General features: G+C 38.0%; 1 long non-coding RNA gene across 1 annotated transcript; it reads left to right on the forward strand.

Annotated features, from left to right (window-relative positions):
• Positions 1–272: 272 nt before the first annotated feature.
• Positions 273–26,142, forward strand: LOC116547942. The gene is made up of 3 exons (XR_004267243.1): positions 273–690; positions 22,032–22,034; positions 26,129–26,142. It is a non-coding gene; the product is annotated as an uncharacterized LOC116547942 (long non-coding RNA).
• The last annotated feature ends 808 nt before the right edge of the window (positions 26,143–26,950 follow it).

The raw sequence follows: 26,950 nt of genomic DNA on the forward strand, positions 1-26,950 counted from the left end.
TGAGATTCTATAGATTGGAAAATACTCTTAGATCACTATTTGCCTCCAGCAATTTAAGGGAAAATGCTTCTCAGAGACATGGAGGGGTGCTCAGTGACACCTTACTTCCTATTTTAATGTGGGAGACTCTTGGGTTAGCCAAAAAGCAGATCTGACCGGACTTGAAGGAGTTAAAGAGCGGTTCTACTACTTATTCTTTCACAACATATCCCTCTAGATTTGCACAGCCTTTCTGGCATTTAGAAATGCTATTTGCTGTTTATATCAAGGACTGTTGCAGTCAGACAGTATGACATAGTCTATATTGATGTTTTTAGAAGTATTTTATACAGTTGACCCTTTAACTGCATGGGTCCACTTATACATGAGTTTTCTTCTCCTCTGCCATCTCTGAGAGAGAAAAACCAACCCCTTCTCATCCTCCTCCTCCTCTGCCCCTACTCAACATGAAGATGATGAGCATGAAGATGTTGATGACAATCTACTTCCAGTTAATGAAGAGTAAAAGTATTTTCTCTTCCTTATAATTTTAATAATATTTTCTCAATTATAAGAATACAGTACATAATACATATAACATATAAAATATATGTTAATCAGCTTTATGTTATCAGTGAGGCTTCAGGTCAACAGTTGGCTATTAGCAGTTAAATTTTGGGGGAGTCAAAAGTTATATATGGATTCTTAACTGTGGGGTTGGTGCACCTAACCACTGGGTTGTTCAAGGGTTGACTGCATATATAATTTATATATATGTATAAATACATAATTAGTTAATTTATATATAATAATTTATATATTATATGTATAATTTATAAATAAAACATGTAGGTTATATGTTATATATAACATATAATAACATATATGTTATATATTGTATATAAATAAATTAATTATGTATTTATACATATATAAATTATATATATTGCATATTATATATAATATAAACATATATGTTATATATTATATGTTATATATAATACGTAACATATATGTTATATATTATGTTATTATAGCATATATATGTATATATGATATATAACATAATATATACATATATAAGTTATATATTATATATAACATAATTAATTAATAATTAAATTAATTTATTAATAATAAATAATATATAATATATGTTACATATTATACAAATTATATATAATTATAGCTTATGTTAAATATAATTATCTATAAACCTATATATCTTGTATAACTATGTATGCTATATACTATATATAATGATATATAAGTATATAACATATAAATATATAATACATAATAAATATATAATTATATATAAAATATGATATAAACATATAATATATGCTATATAATTATACAAGTCATATATAGGTTTATATATAAATGAATTTTATTTTATAAATCCTTTTATAAATTTTATATTTTATTTTATAAATCCTTTCTTATATGAATAGTGTATATATAGTAGTTTTCATATATATACACGTTATATAAAATAAAGTATGTGTATATATTATACACAGTGTACATACACACATGCATATATATATATATATATACCCCCACACTATATATATAAAATACATGTATAAAATATAAGGATGAATTTATAAAATAAAATTTATCCATATAGAAATCCGTGTGTGTGTGTGTGTGTGTGTATGTAAAATGTAAGAATTGATGAATACACTCATAGGTGGGTGTTGAACAATAAGAACACATGGACACAGGGAGGGGAGCATCACACAGTGGGGCCTGTCGGGGGCAACTAGGGGAGGGACAGTTGGGGTTGGGGAGTTGGGGAGAGATAGCATGGGGAGAAATGCCAGATATAGGTGATGGGGAGGAATGCAGCAAATCACACTGCCATGTGTGTACCTATGCAACAATCTTGCATGTTCTTCACATGTACCCCCAAACCTAAAATGCAATAAAAAAAATTGAGAAAGAAAAAAAAAAAGAATTGATGAATATAAGAAACACACACTTTTAAAGAAAGAGAACAAGTTTATCCTCACACAACCCTGGAAAATATGTTTTTGTTCATTTCACACATAAGGCTATTAAAGTCCAGGAAAAGTGAAGTCTTTGTCTAAGTTAGCGTTAGAATTTGAATCAGGCTTCATTCCTCTTCCCATCTTCCTATTCTCTGATTTCTTTACTTGTGATTCTTTCAAAGATATGAGTATTCATGTGGTCTGTGCTCCTTAATTCCCTCTACAATCTTACCCATAATACAAAAGCACCTAATAGCAACAGAAGTCTGTTTCACCTATAATACTATGAGATGATCATCCTGCTTAATTGCTAAAGACCCAGCTGAATATAATTTTAAGCTATTTGTTACCAGAACAGACTCTGGGGTTCTCTGTTATAGTTTCTGAATGTAACTTTTTCTGTGCTGAGCTAAGTTTATCCAGGCATGGAGGCAAAGAACGCAGCTGTTTAATTAAAAGGAATGGCTTATGTTTAGATGAGATTCTTGTAATCATTGGGAATCTAACCAGATTTTAACACAGCGTTATTTTTATTTGTGTGTAGATATTTCTAAGGAACTCCCTATATCTTTATAGCCCCTCCAGAGCCCATTCTAATAGAATGGCTATTTACCATCCTATAAAGCTGTTAAATTCACTCATAGAATACTGAAGCTGAAGGTAATCTTAGAGATAATCTATTCTTGTGCCTTTATTCTACAGATGGAGAAACTGAGGCCCAATTATTTAAAAAAATCATTAAAGGTCACACAAAAGATTGTCAAAGGTGAAATCCAATTTATCACTATTTTCCCAGGACTTTCTCAGTTTGAAAACTGAGGCAGGGCATGGTGACACATGCCTGTAGTCCAAGCACTTTGGGAGGCTGAGACGGGAGGATCCCTTGAGCCCTGGAGTTCAAGACCAGCCCGGACAATACAGTAAGACACTGTCTTCACAAAAAAATTAAAAAGTTAGGGGGTGTGGTTGTACACACATATGGTCCCAGCTACTTAGGAGGCTGAGGCAGGAGGATCACTTGAGCCTGGAAGGTCAAAAGGTTGAGGCTACAGTGAGTCATGATCATGCCACTGCATGCTGGTCTGGACAAAAAAAAAAGAAAACTGAAAAAAAAAAATTAAAAGAAAACTGAGGCTGCGCGTGGTGGCACACGCCTATAATCCCAGCACTTTGGGAGGCCAAGGTGGGCAGATCATAAGGTTACCATCCTGGCCCACATGGTGAAACCCTGTCTCTACTAAAAATACAAAAATTAGTTGGGCGTGGTGGCATGCACCTGTAGTCCTAGCTACTCGGGAGGTTGAGGCAGGAGAATCACGTGAACCCAGGAGGTGGAGGTTGCAGTGAGCCAAGATCACACTACTGCACTCCAGCCTGGTGACAGAGTGAGACTCCAGCTCAAATAAGTAAATAAATAAATAAATAAATAAATAAAATAAAAAGAAAAGAAAGCTGAAAGTCCTGTGTCCCTGGGACTCTCTTAGTTCTGAGCAAATTGGGATGGCTGTCATCCTACCTTGCACTCTCTCTATGTTGGTTGCTTATTTCACTGGCATAAATGCAAAATGGACAGATTTGGAGGGGAATTGCATGCTGTGGTTATTGATAGTATTCTAGAAACTGGACAGACAGACCCCAAGTATGCTCTTTGGAGTGTCTGGCAGTGAGCAAACACTCAGCAAACATTCATTGAATCAAGGAGTGAATGAGAATGCAAGCCACTTGAAGTAGGTGTCATCAGTAGTTCATTTTTCTCAATGTTGTTCTAATTCCCATTGAGAGAGTATCAATGATTTCCTGCTTTTTAACCTGCCTACATTTTGTTCTTGAGTTCCTAGGTAAGATTAAGCTGCATGTAACCTATGGAGCTGCTGTTTTGCAGATGGTCGTTCCCAAGGTGCTTTTCACAGTGTTTTTGAATTATCTTGCCAATATTTCCGGAAAAGCAGCAAAAAGAATGGAAAGAAAAGCTATCATAATGAGAAATGACAGGAAAGCAACTCCCTCATGGGGTTGTCAGAGAAAGAATTGTTGAATAATTCAAATAACAGATTTGTTCATTTCTAAGCCATTTCCTGCCCCAGCTTTGGAAACATTTACAGAAAAGTTCTGGACTAGGAATTATCCAAGACCTGATTTCATTGTTGCCAAGGGATCAGTTGAAGGGATAAGCTCCTTCGGGCGGCTTGGGGAAATTACCATGGTTTGAGGTCACTTGCAGAATTTTCTGTGTTGGCAGTCCCTAGGTTGCCTGTTCCTTGCCCCAGGAAAATGTAGACAGGGCCAGCACCTCATACGTCTCTGAAAATAAAATGTACTGAGTTCCCGGGTAGCTCAGCATTAGGTATTGCAGCTGCCCAGCAGAATCACTGGTTCTTATTGTTTTTAAATTTATTTATTTACTTATTTATTTATTTGCAGCTGTATCTGGGCATGGGAAGGGGTAGGAGCTGGCAGTGAAACTCATGTAGGTTATGAGTCCAGGTGAAAGTAATTTGGCTCTTTTTAAGGAATTTCTGCAAAAGTTTAGAGGTCATAATTGGGAAAAGTTATATTTTGGATAATCATCTGTGAAATCCGTTTATCCATATCATCCCTGGCCTTGTTATCACAGGTCACTGAGGGTTGGCTATACTTGTTTCTTATCTGCCCCAAGAGGACCTGGGGAGGATTTATTATCTCTTGCTACTAAATCCCTGACCATATGTGTATCAATTTACCAAGCAGCCTCATATGTGCTTGGGGACATCCCTGAGAGATGGTTCCATCATGAGAGCATTTCATAAGTTCTTACTATTACAAATACCACCTCACATTTGATAAGCTTTTACCTTTATTTTTCCAGCTAATTTTACAGGTATTATATTTTTATCTGCAAAACTCTTCAAGGGAGGTAAAAGTGTTATTAATGTTCCCGTCCCTGACAGATAAGAAACTTAAGTAACAGAGAAATGAGGTGATTTTTCAGAAGTTATTCATGTCAGAGCTGGTCCTAAAACCCAGGTCTCTTACAGGAATTCAAATGTTCACCTTTTTCTACTCTTCTTTGCAAATGCCTCTACTATTACTGATTGAATGGTAAGCCCTCTGAGGAAATGGGTTGGATGGAAACTCTTGCTTTGTTGGAAGTTCTTACTTGAAAGGTCCATCAAACTTAAACAAAGACCAGCATATTTTGAATTTTAAAAAATGCAGGGCTGCTCAAATTAAGCTGAAGGGGGATTTGTGTTTACTTAGCAATTTCGGATGCCAGTCACTGTGACAAGTACTTCTTATACGTTATCTACACTAATGCTGCTGAGATGTTTGCACAGTGTCTGGTTTGTTTTAAGCTAGATAGTGACATGTAGGTGATATCCAGGACAGTGAACTGTTACCAAAGTACAAGGCATTGTAAGTCTCTTGATTTGAGTACCAATACATCCTTGTACATATATACTCAAGAGATATGCCAGTTTAAGTAAAATTCAATAGATATTGGTTGAAAATCACTTATTGTGCTTGGCACCAAATAAAACATGATCTCTTTCCTTCAAGGAGTTTGCGATCCAATGAAGGAAGCAGACCACTGATTAAAATATGGGTAAAAAGACTATCAGCTAGCATCCATGTGGTAGAAATCGTCTGTAAGAAGGTAGGCTTCCTAAGGGCAGGAGTCCATATCTCCAGAATTTAGTTGCTTCCTGAAGATTTGGTGAATGAAAAAAAAAAATGATTGGGTGAACAAATAAATGTTTCAGGGAAGCAGGCAGGAAAGACAATGGAGCTGTTCTAAAAGAGTTGTGGCAAGTTTCATAGAAATTAATGGTTGAGCTTCACATTCAAAGATAAGTAAGATTTCAGTATATAAAGTTGGGAATTCCTGGCAAAGAAAAGACCTAACAGAAATACTGGCAAGTGCAGGGAGCATTTTGGAATTCAAGGGATGACACATAATAAGTCTGTGGGTGGGCTTTAGACGGCTAGAAGTGATGAAGTGAAAGTCTGAGAGAAGAAGCAAAGAAGTAGGAAGTACCAGCCTAAGGCTTTGACTCACTTCTGCCCCAGGGAACCATTGTGTATTTTTAACTAGAAAATCAGCCTCCGATTTGTGCTTTAGTAAAGCCATCTCTTGTGTCCATGTAGGAGAGTGCTGAGGTGAGAGGGGCTGGGATCAAGCCAACCACTTACCCACTTAAGAAGTAATGAGATCTTTAATTGCCTTTTCAGCAGCAATGGGGGTGGAGGTGGGGGAGTAAATTCCAAAATCATTAGAAAAGTAGAATGGGCTGAGTTTGTTGACTCACTAGATGTGGGTGGGGAAGGCAGGGTGAGGGTAAAGATGACTCAACTTTCTAGTCAGGCACTTGGGTGGAGAAACCGAAATTGTACATTTACATAGTTCTGTGGGTTCCTGAACAACCCAACACTTTTAAACCCTTCTGACTAGATGGAAAACTCCTAAATTAGAAGTGCAATTTAATTCCCACATTCATAAGTACTTTCTCATACAGCTTTGCTATCTTAGAGTTCTTTTGGTATATTAAAAAAAGGTCAAGATGATGGCTCTTTTCATTCTCGGAAGAAAGCAGAGATGATCGTAATTATTGCTTTGACATTCGCACCTTTCAGGCATGCCTCATAACTAGCTTTTAGGGCTTCAATAAGCAACGCAGTGACCAGAAGCTCTAAAATGGGATTTAGAAGTTTCCAAATGATACCCAATTAAAAAGTGTTCCAGGCAAAAAAGCAGCAAACCTTGCTTTGAAAGGTACTCACAGTTCCATTTCCCTGAGACGAGGAGGGAGCTGCAACTCTGGGCTGATGTTAATGCTAAAAGCATTCAACTGCAGCTGTAATTACTGACAAGCAAACTATGAACCAGAATTAGGATTATTAGTAATTACTTCCTGTGACTCAGGGCATGATAGGTTCATGGCTTTCTGTCAACTGTTTTGCTTGAGGCACCCGGATATCTAGAGTGTCAAGCTTAAAAAAAAATTCAGCACAAAGGAATAGACCAGGGAAGAAATTGCCTCAATGAGCTACATGAAAATATAAAATTAGGTCTGTCTAAAGACAGTTGGTTGATAACTTTGCTTCTTATCATGAAGGTTATGCTAAGTAAACCAGAAACTCAGGGTCATAAAACTTTGTTAGGATCAACTTTAGAGTTAATTTATTTTAGCCCTTTAACTGAGGAAACAGAAGGCCAGAGTAGGCAAGAAAGTTGCCCATGGTTACACAGATGATCTGTAATAAAACTAAGACAAAGGGGTAGTCATTCTAGATTGTAGGTGCGGGCCTTATTCAAAATGGTTCATCCAATTGTAAATTGTTGACTGTAAATTTCGATGCATAGGTGTGTGACTGTTGCTGGAATAATTTCTTTTTTTTTTTTTAATTGTGAAAAACACGTAAGATGAGATCTACCCTCTTAACAAATTTGTAAGTGGATAGTACAGTATTACAGTATTTACTATATGTGCATTGTTGTTTTTTAAATTTATTTTTAGTTTTTTGAGACAAAGTTTCTCTCTTTTTGCCCAGGCTGGAGTGCAATGGTACGATCTTGATTCACGGCAACCTCTGCCTCCTGGGTTCAGGCAATTATTTTGCCTCAGCCTCCCGAAAAGCTGGGATTACAGGCACATGCCACCATGCCTGGCTAAGTTTTGTATTTTTAGTAGAGACAGGGTTTCACCATGTTGGCCACAATTCCATTGTGTACATATATCACATTTTCTTTATCCATTCATTTGTTGATAGACATTTTGGTTGTTTCTGCCTCCTGGTTGTTGTGAATAATGCCGCAATGAACATGGGAGTTCAAATATCTCTTGGGGATCCTGCTATAAATTATTTTGAAGACATGCCTTAGAAATGAGACAGATGGATCATATCTGAGTTTGAGGCCAGTTTGAAACCCCTGACCTCAAGTGAACCACCCATCTTGGCCCTACAAACTGCTGGGATTACGGGCATGAGGCACCGTGCTGGGCCTGTATGTGCATTGTTGTACAGCAGATCTCCAAAACTTTTTTATCATAACTGAAATTGTATTAACAAATAATACCTCATTTTCCCCATCCACAGCAGGGCAACCACCATTCTACTTTCTGCGTCTATGGGTTTGAATACTTTAGATACTTCATGTAAGTGGAAAAATGAAGTATTTGTCCTGTGACTGGTTTATTTCACTTAGCATAATGTTCTCAAAGTTCATCCATGCTGAAACAAATCATCAGATTTTCTTTTAAAAGACTAAATTATATTCCATTGTGTATATATATCACATTTTCTTCATCCATTCGTCTGTTGATACACAGTTAGGTTGTTTCCATCTCCTGGTTGTTGTGAATAATGCCGCAATGAACATGGGAGTTCAAATATCTCTTTGAGATCCCGCTGTGAATTATTTTGGATACACACCTAGAAATAAGACAGATGGATCATATAGTATTTTTATTTTCAGATTTTCAAAGAAATTCTGTACTCTTTTCCAGAGTTCCTGTATCTTGCTCACCAACGGTGTGCAAGATTCTGATCTCTCTACATCCTTACCAATACTTGATACTTTATTTATTTATTTATTTATTTATTTAAATAATGATCATCCTAATAGATGTGGTGATAACTCATTTTTTTTTTTTTTTTTTTGAGACAGAGTCTTGCTCTGTCATATCATACAGACTGGAGTGCAATGGCTCGATCTTGGCTCATTGTAACCTCTGCCTCTTGGGTTCAAGGGATTCTCCTGCCTCAGCCTCCTGAGGATCTAGGACTACAGGTGCCTGCCACCATGCTTGGCTAATTGTTAGGAGAGATTGGGTTTTGCCATGTTAGGCAGGCTGGTTTTGAACTCCTGACCTCAAATGATACACACACCTCAGCCTCCCAAACTGCTGGGATTATAGGTGTGAGCCATGGCACTCGGCCTCATTGTCATTTTGATTTGCATTTCCCTGATGGTTAGTGATGCTGAGCATCTTTTCATATACCCACTGGCCATTCGTATGGCTTCTTAAAAGAAATGTCTATTTAAGCTCTTTACCTGTTTTTAAATTGAGTTATTTATTTTGGTCTTGATATCCTGACTTCACGATCCACCTACCTTGGTGTCCTAAAGTGCTAAGATTACAGGGGTGAGCCACCACACCTGGCTTTATTATTTATTTCTACAGCTAGAATGTAAACTCCACAAGAGCTCAAATTTTGTTGATTATATTTACTACTGTATCTCCAGTGCTTAGAATAGTGCCTCACTTTCAATGAGCAGTCAATGATTCAATAAATATTTGTTGAATAAATGAATGAAACTGTTAATACATGGACGCAGTTGGACAGAAACTGAAGTGCACTCAGGGGAAAGCAGCCAGGCCAGAAAAGTCAAAACCATAAGAAATCATTGTTGATTTGGAATTGTAGTTAATTTTCCTTTCTTATTCCTTATGATCTACAGTACATAGATATGCTGAGTTTGGAGAGGACAAAACATGATAAGTGGCTTCAGATTTTGAGAGACTAGTTTATGAAGAAGAAGATAAAGTTATTTCATGGATTACAAAGGCTCAGACCCCAGATCACAGGAAATGAACTACAGAGAAGGATGTTTTTGAAGTCAAAGGAAAAAGAGCTCTCTAACCATTTGTATTTCCATAAAATGCAATGGACTGCCTTTCTATAGGTAATGAGTGTCCCAGCATCAGAGGTGTTCAAGTGGAGTAGAAAGTAGAAGAGTGATCCAGAAGATCTTCAAATCCTTTGTCAACCTTGAAATTCTAGAATTCTGAAAACATGAAAGAAAAGCAAAAATGTCTCACCTAAAGCATCCCACTTTCAGTGTGAATATCATTTACTGAATATTCATCCCTATAACATTTTTTCCCATAGCTGGAGAATATTCCATTACCTGAAAGACTCAAACAACTCAAACAAGCCTATTTTTTTTTTAGCACATACCCAATGTTCGACATTTCTTTTGAATTTTTCATACTAAAAACAGAATTTGGCCTTAGTTGGTTTCTGCCCTGAAGGGACATCTTAACAACAGTGTTTGAGCAGACACAGGCTCAAGTGAACCTGGAAAGTGGGTCTTTAAAGAATACTGTTTCTTAGGTTTAACCCTTTGTGTCGAACATCACACATGCAATGGGTAAGTCCCAAATATATCATGATGGAGTGATGAGGGAAGAGAGATATTTGGACTCTGAGTTTCCCCCATGTCTCCTGGATCAGAGCTTCTTATATTTTATGCGCACACAATCATTGGGGTTTTTCTATCACAGTGAAAATTCTAATATAGTAGGCCTGGGTTGGGGTCTGAGTTTCTGCATTTCTGATAAGCTCTTGAGGGAAACTAGTCGGTTGAGCACTTTGTGACTATCACAGTCCTAGTTCATGGTCCTTACAGGGCTGTCTATGAAACTGTCTCTATTTGGAGTCAGAAGCAGAAAATCTCATCCAAAGCCTAAAAACACTCTGAATCATTATGATGTTTACTTTGCATCAAGAAAAGCAATGACAAGCGGTTACTAATGAAAATAAGCTGTTTAAGGGAACTGCCAATTAGACAGAAACAATTCAGCTTGCATCTCACATCAAGGACAAAATCAATCACGCATGCTATTTCCAACAAAAATGTTTTACATAAATTATTTAGTATTTATATTTTGTAGTGGTGCATGCCTAATAGAACCAATCATTGCAGGGGATGGTTAACCGGCATCATTCAGAATCTAGATCTGCCGTCTTGCTATAGGACTTGTGTTGGAAAATCCTGACCTTTCTGTAGAAGGGATAGAGGCTTTCACTATAGCTTCTCTGCAGCGTCTTAAAGTGTGACCTGGATATTTGTGGCTATCCAAGCCAGGCTTGTTAAAGGTCCATGTTCTCAGGCAGGAGCCCTGAACTCACTTCTACTGTAGCAGTTCATCACAATGTATGGCAATTGCCTCTTTGTTTCTTCCTTTCTAACATGGGAATGACAGGGACAGTGTCTTGTTCGCAGCACATGTGGATATTAAGAAACTAGAGACATATTTTTTTTAGGTAGAAAGACTGAAACTTCTTTGAGAAGTTCCATCTGTCAGCCCCGATCATATCATTGTCTGCCTTGCAGAATTCGTCTGAAGCTTTCTTCACTGCCAGAGAGATCTTCCTGCACCAGCTCCGGTGCTGCCCCCGACATGAAATGCTCAAGATTTCTAGACATTAAAATTCTCTGAAGAATAGAAAGATAATTCAAAAAGAAAAAATAATGACTGTCCTCAATGTGTGTGTGTGCATGTATATGCACACTTGCCTGTGTATGCTTGTTGAGATGATAAAAAAATACTGAGGAAGTCTCGATAATTGAAACACTATGGAATTGATGCAAGCCAAGAAGCAGACCCAAATATACACAGAGAATGAACAGTTTGTCCACTAGATGGCTTAGGAAAAAAATGACTACTTAGTAGAACAACAAATTAAGTTAACTGTGGTTTTCGTATTACACAAACAGAAAACAAAAAAACCCAGATGGCTTATTTAAAGAAATATTAACAAATAAAAAATAAAAGATCTAGAAAAAAATGTAGGTAAATATATTTTTGGAGTTGGAAAGACATTTTTAACATAGAAAACAAAAGAGGAATAGATTTGAATGCATAAAATTTGAACACAAATTTGAGACTGATTTTCATCTTTGAGGCAATGCCAGTGAATTTCCAATGTTAGTGGAATATAAGAAATACATATTCCTATATAATGCTGGATGGACTATGAAATATACTTACATTACTGAAGTGTGATTTGGCAATGAGATCAAAAGCCTGTAAATTTTACATACTATTTAACACAGCAGTTAAATTTCCAAAAATTGGTTTTGAGAAAATGATTATAGATGTAGGAAAATATTATTTTGCAAAAAATAAGCAGAAGCAATTAACTATTCAACAGTAGGGAATTAATTTAACAGATCATTATGCATTAATGTGATGGAAAACCATTCACCCATTAAAATGACGAATAAGATTATTTAATGGTAAAAAGAAGTATTGACAATATATTGTTAAGTAAAGTAGAAGTAAAGCTATATTGTAAATGTGAACCCTACTTTAAAGACTGGAAGTTTATATGTGAAAAATTAGTAGTGGTTATCCTTGAGTTTAGGTATTATGAGTAATTTTAAATTCTATTTCTGCTTGTTTGTATTTTCATATTTTTATCAGTAAATATATTTTACTTCTGAAATCAGAAAGAAGTGTTAATAAAAGAACAGAATCCCCTTACAGATGAAAGTAGCACTGTTGTCATTATTAAAAATGAGCAGGTGCTAATATTAACAATGTGCAAATTAAGGTCATGTTTTAAGTACTGTTAATAACTATTCTTTTTCTTTGTTAAATTAAGTCTCTTAAAGTTTTTACAAAAGTACTGGAAGAAATGTGTTGAACAATACTTTAGTAGTCAAAATAGAGAAAATGGCTCTTTATATTTGTAAAAATAGGCCAAATTACGCTGTGGTAACAAACAACCCTGAACCTCAGTGTTTTTAAATGTGAAGGCTTAGTTCTCATTCTGGATAAATTTCTATTGTGGAATTTTGACCGGAGGTGGGGAAGTGGGAGATCAGCCCATCTTGGTTACTCAGAGATCCACCATCTTGAATGTTGTCAGAAACTGACACAGTTAAATGAAATGCAACAGGATGTCATACTGACTCAGAAATGACATAAGATGGATTTGCTCACAACACATTGACCAAAACTAGCTATGTGGCCCCATAAATCACAAATGGCCAGGACAGCAGAAAGCCAGAAATATTTGGCGAATAGCATTCATGATTTCCTTCTTTCCTGACTTGGACAGTGGGTCTACAACTAAGATCTGAAGACTAGGAGGCTGTGATCTGGCAGTTACCTTGAGAAAAGCTGAAACAATTAGCATAAGCAAAGAAAAAGAGAATGCAACAGAGAAAATATGAGCATATTTCTAGAGGAGCTTAAATCTCCTGCCTTTCTTTCCTCACTATGGTTAATATGAAATTCTATAGGCTGTTCTTTGATAATGTGATTCACTTCAGTGATTACAATTAAAAACTATAGTGTTTTATGTATTTTGAAAGATACCTCTATTCCTCTGCCCACCAGCAGGGTTACACAATGTTTTATCCATTTATTTCCAACAGAAGCCACATGTTTACCATGCTGGTAATCTTCAGCAGACGTGTCTTGCTGCTTCAAAATGTTATCATGCAGTATTATTATAGTTCCTATTATAGAACCATCCTCCTATGGCTCATTTTAAGTTTTGTCTATTCTGAATTCTCTATAGGGAGTTTTGTTTTAAAACGAATCTTCCCAGTTAACAAGGACTGGGTTAAAGTGAGAAAAGTAGTGACTGTTCTATTGTAAGGTACAACAGTCTTACAAATATCTGAACCAGTGGGGCAATCTAATTAATCTAATCTAATCTAATTACTTAATTGGAGTAGCCAAAAGCAGTATGCAGAGATTAGGACACAAAGGTGGGCTAACTGCATAGCAGCTGGATCCCAGGTTTGCCAGCAAGCTGTAGTAGGATTCCAGATGTTCCTGTCCAGTCCCAGGATGAGAAATGTCAACTGATGTCAACCCTGCCAAAAGGTGTTATTTTTTTAGTGCTGGAATATCTCCCATCAGTTAGCCTCCAATGAAAGCGATTAGTGACTCTCATTTGCCATTATTTTCCCTTTTAGGAATGATCTTGAGAAAGTAAAACACACCAGCAGCAGGGGGAAACTCTTATTTTTAGCAAATAAAATAAAAATTGCTTGGCTTGATGCTATGTAAATCCTATTTTCTTTGCATTCTGGTCAACACAAAATGCAGTATTAATGGATAAATTAAAAAGCTTGCATGACTTCAGAGATCACTGAAGTACTAGTCATAAGTGACTAGAGGTTTTAAAAGAGTAAGGATTCGAAGCTTACAAGATCAGCCAGATACAGTAGAAAGGTCATCAGTATTTGAATGAGACACGTGGTACTTTCAACCATATATCATCAGAACTTTCTTGTGAGCTCTAGATCCTCATTATAAGCAATTGTCCCACAGATAGTGCACATTCAACATGTCCTAAGTGGAACCCATGTTTCCCTTTAACATTTCTCTCCCCTTCCTCCAACTTTTTCTTTTCCTACTGTGGTGGCTGTGGGAGTGAGAACACTTAAGCCAATCTGGGCAATAATCTTGATTCTTTCTTGCCATCAAATTCAATCAGCCTCTATGGCAAACATTGACAATTACCTACCCAATATCTATTCTTTCTTTCATTCCTACTCAGAACACTGGTTTTGTTTAAGTGCGGTAATATAATCCAATAAAAATACTCATCCCTCTAGATACTAGGCCTAATCATATAACTCACTATTAGCCAATGGGATAAGAGTGGAAGTCTCTTAGAATTTTTGGGAATCCTATTGTTTTCTTGCTATTAAATAACAGACTGAGCTGGCATAAACATTTGCCTTCCTCTTTCCCATCTCCTTTCCTGAGTGCAGAAACAATGCCTACAGATGGAACTCCCATTTTTCAGCCGTGAACATAAGAGCCATAAGCTTTAGAAGACAGAGCAGGTAGCTAGGAAGAACCTAACCTTTGACGGCTTCCTTGAGCAGACACAGACTCCTGGACAGTGTATACCCAGACTTTTGCAATGTAAGAAAACGAAAACTCTCAGGTGGTTTAGCCATTGCAGTGGGCTTCCATTACATGAAACCAAATACAATTTGCTATGGTTTGAATATTTGTTCCCGCTAAAACTCTTATTAAAATTTAATCCCCAATGTTGGCCTTTGAGAGTTATGGTCCTTAAGAGAAGATTGGGTCATGAAGGCTCAGCCTTGATGAATGGATTAATTAATTCATGAATTCATGTCACGGGAGTAAAACTGGTAGCTTTATAAGAAGATGAAGAGATCTGAGCTAGCACACTCAGCTAGCTCATGTGATATCCTTTACCACTTTGGGACTCTGCAGACTAGCAAGAAGGTCCTCACCAGATAAGTTCCCTCAACCTTGGACTTCCCAGCCTCTAGAACTGTAAAAAGCAAATTTTATTTCTTCATTACCCAGTTTGAGGTATTCTGTTATAATCAACAGAAAAACGAAACACAACCCCCAGGTTTGTTGGCTTTACCTGTGTAATAGCTCTCAGATCTCTCTGCTTCTCTCCATCCCCACTGTCATTTCTTTGGTTTAGATTATTATTCCCTTTTTCCAGAGTTACTGCAATAGCCTCCTAGTTATACTTTCTGCCATCAGTAGTGTTCTTTTTCTGGATTGTCCTTAATGTGGCCAGAGTGTTCAAAAATGCAATATTAATCTCTTATGCCTTGCTTAGAGCACTTCAGTGTTTCCTTATGATTTGGTACATAAATCTAAACGCTTCATCATGACTTACAGGGCTTTGTATACCTTCCTAACCTCATCTCTTGTCACGCTCTGCCTTGAACTCTGTACTCAAGCCATGTCGAGCTTCTCATTCCTTAAATATATCATATTCCTTCTGTCTTCCGATTTTTTGCAAATGCAGGTCCTCACTTACTTTCTAATCTTCTGATTGGCTAACTCCTACTTGTTCAATAGTCTTCAGTAGCTGGATACATAGGGGGATACTCATTTAATGAGATGGAGAAGACTCAGGAAAGAAGAAGTTTGGGTGTGAAAACTAAGCATTAAATGTGTCAAGTTTGGAATACTGATTAACGATCAAAGTTGACATGTCCAGGATACAGTTCAATACAGGAGTTGGAAGCTGAGAGGAAAAGTCACAGCTGGAGATACACCTTCAGGAGTCATCAACATCAAGATGGTATTTGAAAGCATGGAAAGATTGAGAGCAGGTGGTGAAGGAACAGTGATAGGAAGGGCGCAGGACGAAGCAATATTTGGTGGTTTAGGGAAAGGGGAGTGGTCAAAGGAGATGCCTTATCTACTGCATTGTAACTTTTGTTGTCTGTTTCTTTTCACCAATATCTAGAACTGGACTCCAAGCTCCGTGTACGTAGTGTCCATGTCTGTTTGATTTAGTTTTTTCCTTGGTGTCCAGCAAAATGCCTGGTATATAGCAGTCATTTAGTGTAACTTTCTTCAAGGAAGGAATAGACATGAATTCAACTCTTGCCTCCATTATTAACTGGAGAGCTGTACAGCTTATTTCTTATTTCTGTAATGACTAAATAAAGTGGTTTTTAAGATTCTTCCCAGTTCTAAAATTCTGACTCTTGAGTTACTGTGTTCTATACCCAGCAAGCTGTCATCCCAGATTTCTGCATCTATCTGTGGTTTGGGATTAGTAAATGTATCCATTGGTAGTTAGAAAATTAAAGGTTTTGATATGGCTTCTGATATATAATTTTTCCTCTAGGCTACTAGCGTCCTCCTCTCAAAAGTGAGGTATTTTGACTGTAGTGCCTCCACAGCCCTTTATAGCTTAAAGATTCTTCATTCCATTGTAGGGGAGGCTAAAACTTGCATTACCTATATTAGTTCTTACATGGGATCTTTGGCTGTGTCTAGGAACTAGATTGATGCAACATAGACTGATCAGAGAAAGCATACAAGCTTTATTAATTTCACATGTTCATGGGGATCTTCACATTCCTTCAGAGCAACATCTGAAGGAATAGCCAAAACAAGATGCTTTTGTACTTTGTAGACCAATAGTGATACATTCGTGAAGAAATGACAAGACAAAGTGATCTCTAGGCTAGGAGCAGCAAATTCTAAGGATGTCACTAAGAGATATATTGGGGGTGTAAAACTAGTGGAAGATAAGGGTTACTTCAGGGAATTTATTTAATCAGGCCTACAGCAGCAACAATATCCTCTCTGGTGATCAGTGTTTTTTTTTTTCTTCCCCTGGTATGGGGAAAGGCACCCCTCCCAAAGGAATTCTTATGGCTTGCTGTAGGAAATGGCAGGTCAGATAGCTTTTTCTATGAGTAGTTTCTCCAATATTTTCTGCATGAAATAATCAATATACAAAGCAGGTTTATTTTGGGATGGTATGTGTATTAGTCTGTTCTTATTCTGCTAGTAAAGAATGCTCGAGACTGGGTAATTTATAAAGGAAAAAGTTCCATATAAATGGGGAGGTCTCAGAATCATGATGGAGGGCAAAAGGGAAGCAAGACATATCTTACATGGTGGCAGGCAAGGCAAGACAGCTTGTCCAGGAGAACTCCCATTTTTATAAAACCATCAGATCTTATGTGGCTTATTCATTATCACGAGAACAGCACCGGAAAGACTAGTCTTCATGATTCAATTACCTCCCACCGGGTCCCTCCCATGACTTGTGGGAATTATGGAGGGGGCTACAATTCAAGATGAGATTTGAGTGGAGACACAGTCACACCATATCAGCATGTCCCTAGGTCCTTCAGCATCTGTATTGGAAAGAATATTAATAAAAATTAACTCGGATTTTCTTCCTTGTGTGGGCTTCATATTTTTCCAAGTTACTTATTAGAAATAATTTCTCTGAATTATCCTTTTATTGTGGGCTTCATTGTGTCTCCCCCACAACCTGTATGTTGAGGTTCTAATCCCCAGTACCTCAGAATGTGACTGTACTTGCTGATAAGGCCTTGTCTCAGAACATTTTTGAATTGCTTATGTCAGAATATATGAGACTGAGTAATTTATTTTTAAAAATAAATTTATTTCTTATAGTTACAGAGGCTGGGAACCCAGGTTTAGGGACTACATCTTGTGAGGGCCTACTTGCTGGTGAAGACACTCTGCAGAGTCCCAAGGCAGCTCAGGGCATCACATGGAAGATGCTGAATGCCCTGGCTCAGGTCTCTCTTCCTCTTCTTATAAAGCCACCAGTCCCACTCCCATGACAATCTGTTGATCCCTTAACTCATTAATCCATGAATAGATTAATCCATTTATGAAGGCATATCCCTCATGACCCAATTACCTCTTAAAGGATCCACCTCTCCACACTGCCATGTTGGAAACGAAATTTCAACAATGAGTCTTGTGGGCACAAGCATTCAACCTATCACAGGTCCTTAAAGAGGCAATTTAGTTAAAATAAGGTTATTAGGGTGAATCCTAATCTAATATGACTGGCATCTTTATAAAACAAGATTAAGAGAGACAAAATAAGAGAATGAGAGAGAAAGGATGAGAGCAAGAGAGTGAGGGAAAGTGAGAGAGAGACACCAGGCCTGTGTACACACACATCACTATGTGAACATGTAAGTGAGAAGGCAACCATCTGAAAGCTGGTGAGAGAGGCTGCAGAGAAATTAGACCAGCTGACACCTTGATCTTGGACTTCCAGCCTCCAGAACTGTGAGGAAATACATTTCTGTTGCTTAAGCCACCCAATCTGTGAAATTTTGTTACGTCGGCCCTAGCAAACTCATACACAATTTAATTCATGTAAAAATCTTGTGAATTTGTTATCCTTTTCCTAACCACATTTACAGGTGAGGACACAGAGTTCAGTGAGGTGAAGTGATAGAGTTAGCTCATGATCTTAACCACTACACTCTGATTGAAGCAATGCCAGTGGAAGTGAAGTAAGAAAACCAAGCCTGTAAGCCAACATTAACAAACATTTGTTGAACATTTGGTAGACATAACTGTATGTTTCTATGTATGGATTTATTCTTCATAGCAATAGTTGTTAGCTATTGCTGAGTAACAAATTATCACATAAATCATAAATCATCAAACAGTTGCTTAAAATCACAAACATTTATTACCTCCCAGTTTTATGAGTAAAATATCTGGTCACATCTTGGCTGGGTACCTCTTACTCTGAGCGTCTCAAAAAACTGTATTCAAGATCTCACATGGAGCTGTAGTTCTTGCAGGGGTCCACTGAGTCAAAGCTCACACTGTGGTTGTAGGCAGGATTTAGTCTCTTACAAACTATTGAACTGAAGGTTTCAGTTCATTGCTAGGTGTTGACCTCCCTCAGTTCCTTGCCATGTGTAGGAATGTACGGATGTACCTCTCCATAAGATGTCTCTCAACATGGAAGCTGGCTTTCATCAGAGCAAGAGAGAACAGAATGGGAGAGCAAGACAGAAGTTTCAGTCTTTGTGTAACCCAATCTCAGAAGGGACATCCCCTTGGTTTTGCCATATTTCATCTATGAGAAGCAGATTATTTGGTCCAGCCTATACTTAAGGGAAGGTAAATACACAAGGACGTGAATACCAGGAGGTTGTGTAGAAGCTGTCTGCTCTGGATGAGCAAAGCAGAGGCAAAGAAACATCAAACAACATGCTCAAAGTCACACAGCCCGTAGATGGCAAAGACAGGATTTGAACTCAGCTAGTCAACTCTGGGGACTGTGTTCTTCAGCTTTATGCCACAATGCTTCACTATGCATAATACATCAAATGCTATCAGCAAATATTGAAAGAAACCTTTGGAGTAGTGGTAATGGACCTAATCCAGAGTTTCCCTGTAATATTGCAAAATCAATTATTGTGTTGGGGGCTGAAGAGGAAGCAGTCTGTATCGGGGTAGCCAACCTTTTTTGTAAAGGGCTGTATAGTAAGTATTTAATGCATGGTGGGCTGTATGGTTTCTATGGCAACTATACCACTGCTCCTGTAGCTTGAAAGCAGACATAGATAAGAGTTAAGTCAATGGGTGTGGTTGTGTTCCAATGAAATTTTATTTACTAAAACAGGTGGCAGGCTGGATTTGCCTGCAGACGACAGTGTGCCAACTCCTGGTCTGAATCACTGTGGGCACACGGATGTGCCAAGGAATTCTTAATGTTGTTAAAGCTAGGGTGACTTGCTTTATTGAGATCTCAGGAGTCACTGAATCAAAGAATGCAGCAGAAGCCATTTTAAAGCAATGGAAGCAAAGGAGGTTGATGTATCAATTCCTTGGTCCGCATTCCCCTCAAGATACCCCTAGAGTACATTTAGCCTTTGCCACTGTTGGTGCCTTGAACAACTTGTTTCAATTTGGAGGCAGGAGTGCTTCCTTGAATTTTCTTTTAGGCTTTCATCCTGTCATATTCTGGCTGGCTCTTTCTTTGCTCAATGCCTGCATCCTTTTCCCTTATCAATCTCCGTGCCCTAGGTCTGGTATTTTTCATGTTGTCAACATCTTTGCATTATGCCCAAGGTTTCTCTTGTAGTTCCCATTGTGTTCCCTTGGGTGGAAGGGATCAATTTCCCTGGGAGTTTCCTAAGTTTCCGAACTCCTGAAGAGGATGCTCATAAACTCTAGGTGACAGCTTGGGCAGAGGCAGATCATAGAATGTACCTAAAATTAAGAGTGAGCCCTGGACCCTAGTGAGTTCTAATTTTGAAAGATGTCTCTAGGCGTACAGACAGGATATAGAAAGCAAGGGATAAAGTGGTTTGCCTCATTTGGGGAGCAAACTCAAGAGTGTAAACTTTCATAAAACCAAGCCCACTGGGTGACAGTGTATAACCTCACAAATGATCCCTGATAAACTTTAAAAATGTAATCAGAAAAGTTAACTACTTATGTCAGGGTTTCATCACATAGCAGACTAGTAATTCTACTTTTAGTGTGTTTTCTTTCTCACTGGAAAAAATTATCTGCTAGGAAAGAAATATTTGCAGGCACTGCCTCAGTCTTTATATTCTGAGTCTTTATCTATAATATTTAATTTATATTAACTATATTAAAAATATTTAATATATTTTATATATTAAAACTGCTGGTAACAGCTTTAATGGTGATATGATCAACAGTTCCCTAGCTCTTTGGGCATTGTTAGTCTTTTATACATATTTATTTTATTTTGTGTCTTGGACCTCCTAACACTTAATAATATAATTTACTTTGATTACACTGCAGATAGGCCTCTCTCAGATACAGTTTTAAAAATTAATGCATTTAATTTTAGTAGAACTGTGCAACAAGACAGTAGGCGACTCAGCTAAGTGAGAGAAGGGTCCCTAATTACACTTCTAAATCAAACTGTGCTCCCAGCGCCCTTCTGGGGTTAAGTACTGCAGAAATCCAGGGCAATTGATGGTTGCTGACTCAGTTTTCCCAAGCTGTAAAATGGGGAGGGGAGTATATTCGTATTCAAGAGATCCTGAAGTTTCTAAATATTTAAAATTTATATTTACTACTCTTCCTAAAGTATAGTGTTCAGGGATGCTTAGCAATGAACGACTCCCTTCCCCCCACCCCCTGAGTAGGCAGTTTTCTGAATTCCACTCAGTATCACCTGCTGTTTTATTACACATTTTCTCATAATTGCTTTTGTGTAATCAGGGTTTGTAGGATAAAGAAAAAAAATGACTCGTCATGTCTCAAGATTTGGAATCCAGGGAGCACCTCAGCATTATTTTAGGATTATTTAAAAATGGATTAATTGCATGCTTTTCTTCCTTCTCATAACAATATTTTCTCATTAGGCTGGATTTATTTATCACATTTCTCTTCATGTTGTAGTTTTCACCATGGGAATGAATTACAGGCCTTTCCAGAGAGACTTTTAAATGGCTAGGTGATGATTTCTTTGCCATGCCATTTGTAAGTGTCACAGTGATGGAGAAAGCACCTTTATAATGTTTTTTTCTAGCTAAGAAATTAAGATATACTTTCGGGAAGGGTGTGGATCATGTTTCAAGGTGTAAGTTTCAATTATTAATTTTCAAGAAGGAAAATGTTTAATTTAGATGAAGGATTGATGATATATTTTGATGGAGATAGTGTTTTGGAGGCAGTTGACTTTGCTGATTAACATGTTTCAAAAATGTTTTGGCCACTTGGTTGGGGGTGGGATCTTTTAAGTGTGGAGTTCTAAGCAAGAAAACAAACATGAATGAATTCAGAGATGAACATGAGTTTACCATAAGAATATTTAACTAACTAAGCGCCAGTCTGGCTAACGTGGTGAAACCCCGTCTCTACTAAAAATACAAAATTAGCCTAGCCAGGTATGGTGTTGCATGCCTGTAATCCCAGCTACCCCAGAGGCTGAGGCAGGAGAATTGTTTGGACCTGGGAGGTGGAGGTTGCTGTGAGCCGAGATCATGCCACTGCACTTCAGCCTGGGTGACGCAGAGAGACTGTCTCAAAAATGAACAAACAAATGGACAAAGTGAAAAGACTTTTGCTTAAAAATCACAAAGCAGGTTCTTGATTTTAAAACTATCCCTGATAAGTAATTAACATTCTGTCGTAGGGAACTGAAAATAGAGACAGAGATCTTATGGAATTTTCTAAATAGAAGCATTAAGAATGGCAGAAATGCGGATTCAAGAAAGAAGATAATAATGGATTCAAAAACCACTGGACATTCACTATGACCCAGAAGAAACAATAGGGGTTGAAAAGATATGAAAAGAGGGCCTATTAGAGACTTGCTCTCCAGAGTATAGTCCATGAGCTGGCAGGCACCGGTGGCATCACTTGGAGCTTGCTAGAAATGCACAGTCTTGGGCCTCACCAGAGACCAAACACATTTTAGCAAAATTTTTCGGTGATGTGTGTGCGTGTGTACATTCCGGTTTGAGAAGCACTGCTTTAGAGTAAGAAACTGAAAATATTTTTTCTTTACCAATAATGCTTCAGTATATAGGATTATATTTCCTTCACCGTATGTGGAACCACACTCTTTGATTCTACATTGAATAATACTTGTGTAAGCACCCGAATGCAAATGCTATTTTATAATTTTGAGTTGCTGCATAAGCGCACATATAGGCAGAATCTGTTGCACTTGAGTTTAGAGTTCTGAAACAGAATGTAAAGGTCATATACCTTGACAACCTAAAATAACAACAACAATAACAAGAAAATGAGGGGCAAGAAGGGAAAGAAAGTTAAGAAAAAGAGTAAGTAAAGGAAGTAACTTTCTTCTCTTTAATAAGGAGTCACTACTGATTAAAGTTGAAAATTCAAGAAATGGAGTTTATTAGTCATATTCCAAGTTATAAAAATCTAATAATATAATCAACGCAATTTGGGGGTTGACGCAGGACGGGAAGATAGCAGGCAGCGTTAATGAACCAAATCTTCATCCTTCACAGCGAAGAGCTAATAGGTGCTGCCCAGGGTTGATAAATCATGAAATAAAGGCAGGAGCATGTAGCAGATTTGAATCTTATTTCAAAAATCTACGTGTGTGAGTAATGTCACATTTCTTTATTTCTTCGAGTTCAATTAAATCAAACGACAATCTTTTCCCTGATAATTTGGCAAGAATTAAATCATAGTTGGGGTTAGGGATACCTCCGCAGCCTGCACTCATGTAGTTTAAGATTCTGCAACTTGAATAAACTTGAGAGGATTCCTTTACCTTGGAATTTTATTTTCTTCCGCAGTCTGGTAGCCATTTCCCAGAGTTCCTATGAATTTAAATCCAATTAAATTTATAGAACATTTACTTAGCACTTAACAACAAATAGCTATCAAAATACAGAGACACAAATAAATACTACAAGTTTCTATTGACATGAAGCATAAACTCTAGTAAGCAGAGTAGAAAGACATGTACAAAAACAAGTGAGTCTCTGTATGTAAAAGAATTTGGAAAACTGTGAAGTACACCCCAAGACTTGTGAACAACGATGAGGCATTATTCATTTTCCCTAACATCATCATCTTGCTGCAGACTTTCTAGCTGTTAAGGAGAGAGAAATATATTCTTAGTCATCGGTCCTTGTAAATCTCTTAGTTTATAATCAGAAGTAAAAACACTGCTGCAATGCTGGCTGCTCCTAAAATGAACAAATGTGCAGGATTGAATTTCTCTTTAGGCTAAAGGGAAGAAATGTGTCGCTCACATTTTCAAAATCCATGTGCTGACTTCCAGTTCCTGGTCTTACATGTAAGGGTGGGGACTTGGTGTAGGGGAGGGATGAGTAGGTGGAACACAGATGGTTTTCCGGATAGTGTAACTGTTTTGTATGATGCTACAATGGTAGAAGCATGCCATTATACATTTGTCAAAAACTCTCAGAATGTACAACATCAAGGGTGAACATTAATGTAAACTATGGACTTTGGGTGCTAGTCCTGTGTCAATGGAGGTTCATCAATTGTAAACGTGTATCATTCTCATGTGAAATGTTCATAGCAGTTGGGTTGTGTGTATATAGGGACAGAGGGTATATTAGAACTATCTATACTTCCTTTTAAATTTTGCTGTGAGCCTAAAACTGCCTTAAAAATAAAGTTTATAATTTAAAAAGTATGTGATAAAATTGTCCTTTGTTGTCAGTTTCTAAATGAAAGGAAAGGATTTTTCTTTCATTTAGGAGAAAAGACGCATAATTTTGAAACTGCATTCTCTTTCACTCATTGAAAGAGACAGAGACTATAAAAAAGTTACTTTTTTTTTTGAGACAGAGTCTCTCTCTCTCATTTTCCAGGCTGGATTGCAGTGGCAGGATCACGGCTCACTGCAGTCTCACACTCCTGGGCTCAAGGGATCCTCCCAACTCAGCCTCCTGAGTAGCTGGGACTACAGGTGTACACCACAATGCCCAGCAAATATTTGTAGTTTTTGTAGAGTCACGGTTTTACCATGTTGCTCAGGCTGGTCAAACTCCTGAGCTCAAGCAGTCCTCCTGCCTTGTTCTTCCAAAGGGCCAGGATTATAGGTGTGAGCCACCATGTCAGGCCAAAGACTAATCTTTTTAAAAAGGATCTTAAGTCTGGGTACGGTGGCTCATGCCTGCAATCCCAGCACTTTGGAAGGCTGAGGTTGGCAGACCACCTGAGCTCAGGAGTTGGAGACCGGCCTGGGCAACATGGTGAAACCCTGTCTCTCTTTAGTTTTTTAATTTTTATTTTTTTAAGATGGTGGAGTTTGGCTCTTGTTGCCCAGGCTGGAGTGAAATGGCACAATCTTGGTTCACTGCAACCTCTGCTTCCTGGGTTCAAGTGATCCACCTGCGTCAGCCTCCCAGAGTGCTGGGATTATAGGCGTGAGTCACTGCGCCCACCCCCGTCTGTACTGAAAATACAAAAATTAGTTGGTCATGGTGGTGCATACCTGTAATCCCAGCTACTCGGGGGGCTGAGGCAAGAGATTCGCTTGAACCCAGGAGGCGTAGTTTGCAGTGAGTGGAGATCACGCCACTGCACTCCAACTGGGGTGACAGAGTAAGATTCTGTCTCAAAACAAATAAACAAACAAACAAATAAATAAATGCATAAAAAGGATCTTACCTTTGCCTTCAGGGTAGTAACAATTGACCACTTTAATTTATTTATTTAACATGTTAGGCCTGTATAGATCTCCATACCTCATTGAATTTCACCCAGAGATGGGGGCTTGAATGCAGGATGACACTATTGGAAAGGTAAGATAGGGTTGGACAGTGAAAGGCCTTGTGTGGGCGTTGAGCAATGTTCAGTTTATTTTCTTGGCATTGAAGAGCTGTGGAAGGTTTTGGAGATAGAAAAGCACAGTAGTTAGGGAAGATGCAAAATTCCATCCCGAATGAGACCCTGAGATTACTGGCTTAAATCTTATAGTGTTGGCCTTTTGTCATCTAGGCAGGCATCTTGTTCTGTGTGATCATTTGGAACCTCAGCTCTTTCTAAGTCATTCCTTTTTGCTCCCTTGAGCATTGTCTTCGGCACACTCAAAGCTGCATTCCTGTGGCTGCACCCTGGGTTCCAGCCAAGAGGAAGAGGAAAGAGAATATAGGGAAGTGTGTCTGTTTCTGAAATCCTCAACACGGAAGGGATGCATGTCACTGTTACTGACTTTCCTTTGATAGTAAGGCAGTCTCGTGGCCAGGTTTAACTGCAGTCTGGCTAGAGAGCCAAGGCTTGGTGAAAACATTACTAGGGATAATTTTGGTGAATTCAATTGGGAAATGATTAGATAGATGTTTAAGAAAGGAAGTTCTGATTCTTTTTAATATTTTCTATAATGTCTAGCATAGAACTGTGAATATGGTAGGCATTTCATTAAAAATTGCTGACTTATTTACTGATTAATAGATTGATATACCCAGGGTGAGGCTTGAGGTCATCTCCTTTACCTACAGCATGTGGCCATCTACTGGTAGAACCAGCCCAACAATGCCTTCTTCAACACAGTAAGGAAGATTGGTGTTTTTGAAAGTCCATTCTGCTCTGTTAGAGTCATGTCTGGGAAGTCTACAGTGTCCATAAGACAAAAGGGAATGATATGAAATCCCAAAGCAGGAGACTGGGAAATGATCCAATGTGCCACTCTACCTATTTCCAGGAAGGGGCTGACAACAGTTGCTATGCTGCATTTGTACCACCGCCCTTTGTAGAGCGATTTTATGTGAAAGTCCAAATACGTTTTAATTAATACTTTTTTCTCTTCCTTTATTTTCTCCAGTGGTGAAGCAAATGAATGGTGGTGGTGAGAGAAGCAGGCTCCAGTGGGTAGTATTTTATCACAGACATTGTTTAGAACAGCTCTCCCATGGCAATAATAGAAAGCTGACTAAGTTTTTGCCAGTTTTTAAATATCATTATTTTAAAATTCGCCACCGATAAGGCACCACGTTGCTACTTGCACTGGAGCGGGCTCCCCGCTCCTTGGTGCGCCATTTATTTTCTTCTTCCTTTGTTTTTCTTTTCCCATTCTCTTTCCTTTACAGTAAAACTCTGAAAAATATGTGTCTGTTCTCACTGTTTTCCATTTCTCTCTTCCCACTCTCTCTTAAAGTCCCTCTAGTCAGACTTTTGCTCCAACCACTTTATCAAATTAGCTGTTGTCAAGGTCACCTGTGACCTCAGAATTGCTAGATCCAATTGTTGATTCTTAGCTCTTTCTTGTCTTACTGGACATATCAAAGGCATTTTTATGCTTGCTCACTTCTTCCTTCCAGAAACTCTTGCTTCCCTTGACTTCCAGGGCACCATCCTCCATAGGCTTTTCTCCTTTCTGGTGTCTCTTTTTTTTCTCTCATTCTTTCCATCTGTCTCTTTGGCCTTTATTTTCTACTATTAGACAGCTCCAGGGCTCAGTCCTTGGTCCTCTTCTCTTCT

The sequence above is a fragment of the Sapajus apella genome, unplaced genomic scaffold (assembly GCF_009761245.1).
Source record: "Sapajus apella isolate SASKATOON/1434 unplaced genomic scaffold, GSC_monkey_1.0 scaffold5, whole genome shotgun sequence".
Lineage (NCBI taxonomy): Eukaryota > Metazoa > Chordata > Mammalia > Primates > Cebidae > Sapajus > Sapajus apella.